Source organism: Leptinotarsa decemlineata, unplaced genomic scaffold, assembly GCF_025532065.1.
Source record: "Leptinotarsa decemlineata unplaced genomic scaffold, Ldec_3_MD MMD2_tig00026340_RagTag_RagTag, whole genome shotgun sequence".
Lineage (NCBI taxonomy): Eukaryota > Metazoa > Arthropoda > Insecta > Coleoptera > Chrysomelidae > Leptinotarsa > Leptinotarsa decemlineata.
Window position 1 is genome coordinate 6,820,578 of NW_027412694.1, and position 12,457 is coordinate 6,833,034.

General features: G+C 32.9%; 1 protein-coding gene across 1 annotated transcript in view; it reads right to left on the reverse strand.

The window, feature by feature from the left end:
- The window catches only part of Lim1 (LIM homeobox 1), a 119,111-nt gene extending 113,313 nt beyond the window's left edge, over positions 1–5,798 (reverse strand). Inside the window, exon 1 of the mRNA XM_074183479.1 lies at positions 5,426–5,798. The gene's annotated coding sequence lies outside the window, so the exon portion shown is untranslated. The remainder of the gene's footprint in view (positions 1–5,425) is intronic.
- Between the last annotated feature and the right edge of the window lie 6,659 nt (positions 5,799–12,457).

Below are 12,457 nucleotides of genomic sequence, written 5' to 3' on the forward strand. Positions count from 1 at the left end.
ACGGAAGTTTCGAAAGTATTTTTGATGATGTATTGAAATATTTGTCGTAGGAAGGGGTAATCAAGTGTCAGGTTATTATTTTTTATTTCTGTTCAATTTGACAAAACATGTTGGACGTGTTGCTCTAAACCAAAGTCTGTGTTGGAAATTAAATAAATTCACAAGGTACAGAAGTGATATTTTTGATACAGGTTTCAGTACATGTAATCAGAATTGTTTATAAGTTCGAATAATAGTTGCTGAACTGAAAAGTTAACGTTCATGTTATTCAAATAATTAGTTGAATAATTACTTTTCGAAAGAAACATTCCTCAATCAAATCAGTCACCTTGTTTGTAACATTTCTCTATATCTTCCTTTTCTCTAAGAAATTTTCAACTATACTACTGAAATTGACTTTGGAATTTGATCACTTTAGTATCAGGTAGATACACAGCTTTACTTTTTTCTTAATTTTGAATTCCATTCATAAAAATGCTTATAGTATGGACATAACATGCTATAATATCAGAAACTGTCTATATATGAATCTTGTTTTCCACTTGCATCGAGCGTGTTTCATCTAAATCAGAAAGAGAAGAACCATTACATGAATAACAAACGTTTCTATTTCATCAGTCTTACGATAAAAACCTACATTGTCACGTATATCGACCAAAATATCACAATATAATTTTTCTTTGGATTGTCAATGGTTTATGTTTAATCACTTCTGAGAACAGCTGTTTTTTAATTACAGCTAAAGACATATTTTGATTTTGAAGATTTTCTCCATTTTCACATTGCAATTTCTTTTGTTTTCCGTACTATTCAATCTTTTCATGGAACATGAGGGGATGAAGAGAGAAAGTTGCGATTCTCCATAAATGATTAAATATTACATCTCGCAATATGAATCATTTAAATTGAGTTTTTAAAACTGGTTAGCATATTCCTCCAGATGAAATTAAAAAGTGGCGTGGTTAAAATCCTGGAATAATAATAACGGGCTGTATTTCCTTTACATTCTATTTATTAAAGACTAGTACTAGGTTGCTGTATCGCTGCTGTTCCAATGTTTTGACAGAATCAGAATCAACGAACTTCGGCGTGCGCAGCGTTATAGAACAGTGCTTTCAAAAAATTGTTCTACAGCGCCATCTAGTGGCGAGTTACAGAAAAATTGATAGCGTAAAAACCTTCTCTATGAAAAATTACTTATACATATCAAGTTTCATCACGATTGGTTGAGCGATGTAGATGTCTATCCATTTTGTAAGCAGTGCGCATGAATTGATTTTTTATTTTCATGTTTTTGAAAATCCATTCTCTAACATAGCAATGTCCTTTGCCTTTGATTCCCTAATTGCTTTTTAGCTGAAATAAATTTTTACAACTTGCAAAGATGTAAACTTTCTCATGAATCACGGTTAATAACAGAAAAAACTGGGGACGTTCTTTATAGAGACTATAGAATACTAAATTGTAATGTATCTATGAGAATGAAAAATTTTAATTTTTCCTTTTTATTTTGGGATGTTTGCCAAAAAACGTAAAAGTGAAGATGATCTACATTAGGACATCAAATTAATACAAAATCACCTACTAATTTTTGAGCCAATGAAAAATTTACACATCTCAGGAAAATCCTGTTTATTTTTATTTCAATACTTCTGATGGAGTTGAGAAAATATCAAGGAATGAAAAATGTTCTTCATCACACGTCAATACAGTAGATTTCATTTGATATATACAACCACATTCGCTTCAGACAGGTTAACCCCAAGACCTATCAGAATCATACTTATGTATCTCATGCGATTTTTTGTAGTTTCAGAGTTAAAAACTTTTTTATCTAAGTGAATTTTCGGCCGAACCAGCATAAATATTTCTTAACTGTTTACTGAGAGTTTTTGTTAAGTTTTTTTTTATATTCATTATACATTGTTTCATCATGGTGAAATTATAGAATAGAGAAGGAGAAAGGTAAATTTTCAACACTGAAACAAAAATCTTCAGAAATATTCTATTCCTAGGTGGTTTTGAAAACTAACACTATAGATAAGTGGTACCAATTGCTACCGCAACACGTGCTTCGCTATACAACAGCTGTTTCAGTCTCACAATGAAGTGTTTCTTGAATATTTTAAGATATTGAAATAAAAAAGTTGAGAGTTGGCTATTAAGTAGTTTTCAAAATGAAATCAATGGTGGTTTTGTAGTTTCCAAGGGTGATTCAGATAATACGATAAATAATGTGAAAAAACATGATCGACCAAAATATCGCAATGATGGGTCATTCGCTGTACAGTCAAATTTTGTTTCAACTGAGCTGATATTACAGAGAGAAATGATAAGATTTTTTTTTGAGTTGAAATGAGGAAAGTTTCCACTTTTTTTTTAATGATGAAGAAATCCAAAAAGCTTCCTTCCCAAAATATTTCCTTTTTTATTCAAATGAAATTCCCTGGAATTGAAAATACTAACCGTATGAATATGTATACATACTGACATTGTGACAAGAGCAGATTTGTTTTTTCCCGTGACATAATGTCGTAGTGTTATGAATAAATAATTGCTGCGTCTTGTAATGTTATCTAAAACGGTACTAATGAGGTGATAAGACAAGTAACTTGTCCCAAAACTTTGAAGTACACCATTAAGAATAATAGTGTTTTATGATAGTGACATTTTATATCAATACTTTTTCATATATCAAATTGTGTAGCATTTTTATGGATGACATTTCTTTGAATTTTTTAGTGAATGTTTAAGGAAAATGGAAAAAGTTATGTTCGTCTAATTCTATGTTCACTCGGAAGTATTTAGTTCCTAATCGTGTTAGGAATCACACGTTAAAAGGTAAGACCTCGCACAAGTTTCTCAACTTCCGAGAGTTGTCGTTCGTATGGCGGCGGCAGCTGATTAACGGAAAAACAGATTTTAAACAGATTTTAACAGAATATTCATTTGGAATACATTCCTGTGTATGATCTGCATATCTTTTAGGGAAGTTTTCATCGTAGTAATTTTTTTAGAAGTTTCCCACATTTTTCAATGATGAAGAAGTAGAAATACAAAAAGCTTCCTTCCTAATTTTTTGTTTGCAGTTGAAAATCATTGAAGAGACTCTATAGCTAGATTGACATGGAGTAACGCGGGTTGTATGTCATTTCTCTACGAAAATGTAAATACTTCTTGTGATCCAAGATATCAAAAATCTTACCAAAGAAAAGTTTATAATCAGGCATGCGCGCTGTTGCGGGTGGCTAGTTTACAATACATTCTTCTTACTAATTTTAGGTACGTAAACGACAATTCTCATGAAATAAATGATAAGATTTACTTCAAATTCTCGTCTGAATATATCTGAATGCGCAAAATCTGTCGCTGTTTCGGCTGCAGAGGAAATCTATACTACTCCCCATTAAATAACTCTTTTTTTCATTCATCTATATCATTCTTCAGATTTTGGGCTTTCTATATGGACTTCAAAAATCATTTTGATTCACTAATAACCTTTATCTATGTATACATATATGATTTTCTATATTATTAATATAATGACGAAAATATTTTCTCATGAAGTGTAAAAATACATACTTTTATCAACCCAGACGATCGTATAAAAGAGGTGTCTGTGTAGCTCATTAGTTTTCAATAAATAATGAAATAATGGAAATGGATGAATATTTTACATACCAACACGAACGCCATTAAAGTGACAACCGTGATTACATAATTGGTAAGGAATTTTATATAAAATAAAAATAAATGGTCTTTTTGCATTCTTTGAATGATGTCTTAATGTCCAACAATGTTAACTTGTATCAATTAAATTTTCGAATAAATGCAAATTTTTTCATTAAAAATAGTATGGAAATTGAACATACCCTATAGGTGTGAATTTCCTCATTCATCTTTAGAAATTCATGACTCAGAGAGGATGGTTTCATGTCAGATATTATCTATGATTAAACATTTTTGGCCAAATATTTGAAGCATGAGAAAAATGCATGTATCTATAACATTAGTATCATCATTATTATATAATTTAGGTATACACTGAGGCTCTATAGCTGTGAATGATATGACATCAGTCTATGTTTTCAACCTGTGCCACCGTTTTGTTACTAACTGATAACCTGAATTCCGAGTTTTGCTGAATTCAGACAAGGAGAAATAATCTTTGTGTCAAATTTATTGAAACTATCTATTATCTACCATTCTACACAAATACCAGTGAGACTGAAGTAATGTTGATCAAGAATCATATTCAACATAATGCCGTTTTCACTCTCAAACCATATAATAATTGGGACTAGCTTTTCGTTCGAACAATTTACTTGATTCGGATTATTTCCTTTCGAAAAAATTATTTATTTATTTGAAGATTTTAAAATTTTTTGAAATTCATTATAATTTATAGTTATATTTATTTTGCGGTAATGAAAATTGTCGAAATGAATAAGGCATCCTCAGGTATTCATCGATAGCCAGGCGGTTCAACGTGGGTGCTTTGTTCACTCACTCGAATTGACTGCCGTGTTGGTCGGTACTTCAAGCCCTAGTCTGAACGATCGATTTTCACTTCCAACCCGTGTTAGGAATCACACGTTTAAAGGTAAGACCTCGTTAATCCTTAGCTTGCACAAGTTTCGACTTCTGTGGGTTGTCGTTCGTAGGGGTGCCGACATGTTGTGATATGTTGAATTCATATTTTTCAATCGTGTAAAAAATAAGTTCTCTATTTGTGTATGTTTTTCTTGATATTCTTCTCTAGGCATTGAATAGGTAAAAGCAGGTTTTCTATCTTGTAACGTATTTTCATGTTTTACTTTCAGAAGTTTCATATCACCTACAAGTAAGTATTTGGACAACAACCCTGGCCTGACTAAATTTCAAGTTTTCAGGAGTTGTAGGATGGAACATATACTTTGGAAATAATGTGTGTTCAATAAACACTATTTTTTATTGATAAAGGTTATACTTATATCCAAATCAAGAACTTTTCTCAATAACCAGAAATGCATTTTGATCAAAGGTAATTAATTCAATATCAGAATTGAATGAAAACAATGAAATGAAATTTAAAATAACTAAGTAGGCATGTTTGGCTTCAAATATGTCTACTATATAATCACAAAAAAGTGATAGAGGTATCAAGTGATCGATTTACATATAAATCCCCAATTTGATGACGACTTTAAAACTAATGTTTAAATATTCTGTAGAATATACGGATGAACTTTATTCTATTTATTATTTATACTGTTTGATGAGTTTTGTGATTCTATGGTTGATAATTTAATTACTATAGCCAATGAGTCGTGACTAGATGTTTAAACGATTTCAATCCATCACTTTAAAATAGTAAAACAGATAAACACGGTACTTAATAGTAGATAATATTTATCAATTCATAACCAGAAACCCCAAAACTAACCTATATTGTGCGTTGAGTGATGCAGGTAACTAGAATTTGGCCCGATGGGCACATGGGTTAACCCGGCCCTTAATGTAAGGGTCCCCACAGGAGCAATCGCGGGACCTCCGTCAAGGTACGCCGCCAGATTGACTAAATTAACACAACCACACACAAAATCACTAAAATCTGTCCACTGCGTTTTTTCGATAACTGACAAGTTTCTCCCCAGTTCACTACCGAACCGAACCAAAGTTTATCTTCACCTCTCGACGCGCGATGATATAGCTATGTGTTCTGGCGATGTTTTCGACCACGCTTGTGATGACTTTTGACAGCTACCTGCTTGTAAGACAGTACCAACAGTATAACGTGTGGAATTCAACTGCTTCACTCCTGACGGAAATCCAGTTACCCCTACTTTTCATCGATCGCTCCGTCCCCACTACTGCCACGACTGATGACAGACCAATGTGGAGGCTTAGCTACGCCTAACTTGAAGCCCCGCCTTCACCTGGTAGCCATCAGCTGCGATCTTTATCTTTTGCGCTTTAACGTGATTTTCTTATGTTCTCTTGTAGCAAAGTTGAATATCGTCTGCTCGATTTTCTTGTCACAGGCTACTGTTTTGCATTTTTTTGATGTTAGTCTCACCACAGTCTGAGATGTGCATATTCCAGTGATGCGGACTTTTCTGCTGGAAGGTATTTATGATGAAAGTGCTGATATGTTTTTGCTGGAGAAGGAAAAATATTCACAGAGTCCTTTTTTTATAGCTTTTGCAATCTACAAAAAATAAATACCTGTAGAGTTATGTTTATATGTTTTATGATTATTTTCATCGGATCTCAGATAAAAGCGCTAAAGAGACACAGATTTTTTATACAGCGGTTAATTTACAGCTGAATCTGTTTATTATCTATAAACTTCATTTCAAACTGTCGATTATTGAAATTTTTGACTTGTCATAATCAACAGTTTGAACTGACGATTATAAAAAAGTAGGTACTTTATGATCCTTAGGCGCCTTAGAAGAATATTCCTGCTAATAACTGAATATATCACCTTTAGATAATTTCAACAGTTATATACCTGCTCACTATTACTACTAACCTTCATTGAGCATTGCGTTTTGAAATTTATTTTCCAGTTTTTTTCAGTAATGGAAACAGGATCTCAAAGATATTTTATTGCACTTCCCAAGGTTTTGAAAACAATTACATGCTTGTTAATGTTAACTGTAGCTAAAGATATTCTCTACCGATTTCTCATCGTTAGAAAAAATTAAAAGATTTATTAGATATTTCCTAATAAAGTGCACAATATTAATTATAGAAAATGTACCATTTTGATAGTAGGTACTTACCTTACAGAGTAAGAAATTTTTAATAGAAAAGATTGTCATATTGGCAGCTACGGATCTCCATTTTTTCAGGCGGGGCAAAAATTGGAAAATACCGCCCCCGCCCACTTATATTTATATCAACATTTGTACATAGATAGGCCTTTCGGAAATGATGCATCCATCATTGTTTTTTCTGTGTAGAGCCTATTTATTTACAGATATAGGTATTGACATGAACGTGTAGAATATATATTTTATACATAGTACAGGATAGGATTCAAAATAAAAATATGTTTAATAAAAATAATAATAACAAAAATATAATAAAGAATAATACCTATTGCATTTTGTTCAGCAACTAAATCTATGGCCTTGTCATAATTTAACTCGTGTGTAATTTGATTTTCCATCGCTAAGATTGCAAGACTCGATGTAAGCGTTCTTGGCTCGTAGGAGATTGAAATACAAATACCAGGAAAAGCATCCTGCAAATCATGCGCATAGATCTGTTGCAACAGATAGAAACCGTTAACCCTTTCTATATCACCAAATAAAAGTGGAGTTTGCTCTTTAGACACGTAAAGTTCCTGGCATAATTCAACGGTGCTTAAATATCGCTCGTATTTTCGAGCCAGATCTGCTCCATATTTTTGCAGTTCCTCAATTGATATTTTCAAAATATTAGTACCATTAAGAGAAGCAAAATTCCAATTCAGCATCACAGCAGCACAATCAAACCTCTTTTGGATTTCTGATATGATTCGATTAAACACCATCATTATTTTTTACAAAGTTTTGAACATACCTACCATTCATTAGCTTGAAGAATAATATCGTCTTTCTGAATTTTTATATATCTACCCTCAATTGATTTCGCGGAGAATATTCGCCCAAATAGTTGAATCAAAAATAAATTGAAAGTTCTTTATAATAGTTGAGAGATGACCTGCCTTGAACTTAGCTTCTGAAGTATGAGAAGTTTGCTTAACTTCTTCTACGGCTTCCTCTAGCTCTGGCAAATTATATAACAGGGTATGCACAGCAACATGTTTCGTCAGACTACTTTTTTTAAAATTTGTATTAACATATTTTTATAATGTCCCACCTAGTAGAGGAGCCAACAAAAAAAACTTTTTGAATCAGTCCAAATAGTTTGATAGCTTCCTGGCATGATGAGGCAGAATGAACACCTACAAGATTTAAGGAGTGAGCCAAACACAGTACACACTCGGCCAGCTGATTCCATTCTGCAACTGTTTTTGCCATTATGTCAATAATTTCATTCGGAATTGTCTTTGATAAACATGATACTTTTGCTTTCTTTGAGTGTTCCAATTCTGTTTAAAAAATCTGTTTAATATATGTTTTTTCGTTAACCAGCTGTCGCACCTCTACGAACGACAACCCTCAGAAGTCGAAACTTGTGCCAGCTAAGGATTAACGAGGTCTTACCTTTTAACGTGTAATTCCTAACACGGGTTGAACCACAGCAAGTGACAATAGATCGTTCAAACTAGGGCTTGAACCGACCAACACGGCAGTCAATTCGAGTGAGTGAACAAAGCACCCACGTCGAACCGTCTGGCTACCAACCGACTTAGGAGTTGAGTTATGTTTGGCGAGCAGGAAAATTAGGTTCTCTGTTAGTCTGACTACGCTGAGGACATTATCTATGTGATGAGATCCCTAGTAGTTTCGTGGAACCCGCGAAAAGGAAGACAGTTTGTGGATAGATACAATAAACTTTGTAGAACACAATGCAGATGTGGAGGTAGAAGACGGTTTCTTGGTAAATCTTACAATACGCACAAAAAATTGCATTTTTGTATCAGAATATATAAGCCAAGATCTTTTGATCCTTTGGCAATTAGCCAACGTCCTATATCAAATAGAAGTTAAGTGTCTGCCATTGCATCCAGTAGATCTGAATTCAATTTTTTCGGAGTGATTTTCTGCTAATAATTCAGCCTGATTGCTGGAGACCGTTGCTGGCCAATGATTTCCCCACCCCTGGCCAATTGCCTGGGTCCGTCAAATCAAATCCGGTTTTTTGCAGTAAATCCGAATCCGAGTGCAGGAATTTAGATTCTTCGTCTTGGAGAGAGATCGACGAGGAAGTTTTCATATATAGCTTCATCCCTTTCGCACGCACGGTAACCAGACGCGTGCTGTCGCGGTCTGCGATTCCTGCTGGCGAACGGCGCGTATTTTAAACTATGCTTACACGCCTCGCGAATAAAAATGTTCCTGCCAAGTGTAGGTCAGAGTTGAGTGAATAATGAATAGTCCATTCGTCTGTGAAGTGTGAATTTTGTCGCCCTCTGAACTTGCTGTCCGGGCCATAGGCTCCGGATTGCCCCCCCTAGATCCGGGCCTGCGAATCAGTACTGATAATTTGATCCATTTTTTAAGTAAATCGAGATATTTGCGGAAATTATTTTCGACATAATTTTCAATCAATCCATTTCATATTCAATCGAGTTATGGAATTATGTATTTTCCATATATAAAGATGAGACGTCTTATCATATATATCTCTCCAAAGAATTGACTTTTGTATGAACATTTTGGTGCCTTGGGATATATTATTCAATTTTCGTTAGTATCTATAGAAGGAATAATTTTTAAAATAGGTTGAATACTTTTTCAGTTTATTGATTGCAAATAAACAAAGTTTTTTCAATTTCAGTTTAGATAGATACCTTTTGATAATAGTTATTTAACTACTTATTTCTGAAATTTTTGGATAATATCGATTTTCCATGAGTAAGTAAGTATCAATTCAGAAGTGGAATATAAATTGCTTGCCTTTGTGAATTTCCAATTGTTTTATTAAAATAAAACAAATATGAACTGACATATCAATCTTATTATAGATATTCAGTATTATTAGGCACCTAAAAATTCTAACACGGTCATAATAGTGAACAGGTTTTTGAATTTCAAATATGTGGATTATGTGGATCAGGATCATGACACTTTTAATAATAAACTTGTCAATAACTCAGTTATTAATTTCATCTGCACTGTACGTACAATCAAAAATTGAACATTTCATGTTTTATTTTAACAATCACCAATAAATAACAAGAATTAGCTGCACAGAGCTACATAATGTTGGCAATATTATTCACCATATAATTATTCAATCAATATCATTATTTATAAGAGAAAGAAGTAGGTACGCAAACTACAAGGAACCTAATTTGAATTGAAATTAGGTTATCGTGAAATCAATTTTGCTCGATATGTTATTTCAAATATATTGCAGGTGAAAAATATTTCAGAAGTGAATGACGGCTGCTAAAATGGTAACAAAAATGAAAGTTGGTGTTTGAATCACAACGCTTGGTAGACATTAAGTGTTCTTAAAGCGGAAAATTACATCAAAATATCCAGGTACAGCATCAAGAACACATTGAAAAAGATTTCAATCGCCACCGGAAGTTCTGTGGAATTTGTTAGTGATTACATAAATCCTTTATAATATCATTTACTGACGCAGATACGTTTTTGCCAAAATGGTGGTCATTATGAAAATTTCAGGTATATATTCTTGCTCGTGTATGGCAAATTGTAAATGAAATATCTACCAACATAACTGAACACAAACAGTTTCTCTGAATAATTGTAACATTGCATAATGAATGAATGTCAACAAATTGTAATCTCTCACGTTGTAATGAACAACTGATGTAGATAATGCATGAACACATTATTTCGTACATTTATTTCTAGTATCATACTACTTACTCTGTTCAAAAATGAGGTGAATTTTAATTTTCTCAAAATTATTTGTTAATTCATCAATTTCTATTGAGTCTCCAATCAAAGTAGTCCCCCTTGTATATTCTACACTTGTGCCAGCGTGTTTTCAAATCCTCGAAACAATTCTGATACTAACCTTTTGGTATGTTTTTATATCTATCAGCTATTCGTGTTTTATCTCCTCAATTGTTGCAAAACTCCGCGCCGTCCTTTCATGGGTCTCATGATTCTCAGGAACAGAAAAAGTTGTTGGCGACCAAATCTGGTGAATACGGTGGCTGAGGCATGATTACCCTGTTGTTTATGGTCAAAAATTTCGAACGAGCAGTAACAAGATAGCAGGTGATTTATCGTGATGCCAAAGCCATGAATTGCTTCTCGTAAGAGGCGTATAACTTCAAGATAATACTCCTTACTGATCACATGCAGCAAGAACTCCCGATGCACTATGACACGGCAATCGAAGAAAACAGTAGGCAAAACCTTGGCATTTGATCGAACTTGTCTTTTGAGCAAATCTGGATCGCCGTTGACATCATTCAACAATTCTTGAACGATGCTCATGCGATGGTTTTTTGGTAAATATTTACCAAATTTTGAACGAAACTCGCTGATACACGCTTCATGCCCAAAATTTTCGAAAAAATTGCATGGTATGAGCCAACCGATATTCCGACACCCTCAGCAATTTCACTAATAGTGATTCGACTATTCTTAATAATAATTTTAATCACTTTCTTAACTTTTTTATCGGTCGTCGATGTACTGGGGCGCCAAGGGGCGGCATCATTCAAATCTTCTTGACCTTCTCTTGTATCACTCGTAAACAAATTTTTGATTCGGAGTACAATCACCGTACGCCACTGTCAATATTTCAAGTGTTTTTGAGCACATGATTTCATTTTCACAAAATTTTATACAAATTCTTTCCATTTCATTTTTTCGATAGCAGAAAATCGCCCTGAATACGTGAAAAATTTCTTACTAAAGATATTAAACAGTTGGAACTGGCAACATATGTTCGAGACAAGTGAAACAACATAAAAAAATCGCTTATCGAATATAAATAGCCTGCAAAATATGAACATTCACCTTATTTTTTGAACAGCCACGTATGGGTACGACTTTCTAGCCCAATTTTTACATTTTTCACTATCTTATGGATAATTGATAGTTCTGCTTTATTTTTCAAACCAATTTCAATAAATGATTAATCTGTTTTTCAACACAAATATTTTGTTTTCGTAAATATTTTCTTTGAATTCGTTAAATATGAAAAGTAAAGAATCTATAATAAAAAATAACGTGACATTTGGAATCACAAATATCACAAGTTTGAAAATGTCTTTATAGGACGAAACTGCAGTAACGTTAGTTACAAATAAAAGTGATAAAAAACAGAATGTTTCAGTTCTCTTTTCTTCATCATTAATAATTGTCATTACTTCAATTTTGGGGTACGATAATTAACTGCAGTAACGTTAGTTACAAATAAAAGTGGTAAAAAACAGAATGTTTCAGTTCTCTTTTCTTCATCATTAAGAATTGTCATTACTTCAATTTTGGGGTAAGATAATTTGTTTTTCAAAGGAATTGCACACTATATATATCAGCGAATTGAATTCATTAGGTTTGTGATAATATAGTGTTACTTTTATTTAATCCGTATCATAGAAAGTGAAAAAAATCATGAAAATACACATATTATACAAACTATAACCGTGAAATGTTATTTAAAAAAACCAGCAAAGTACATACAAATTCTAGTCCATGATGTATATTACGATGTATATCAAGTAATTTTAAAATTTTGTTTTATTGATAGCATATTTCTACATTTTTTCTTATCACTGATGTTTTTTTACTTTTTTTTTGTTCTGTTACTTTTAATCTCCACTGTATTTTTGTAAATACTATATAGTCTTTAAAATAACCACATT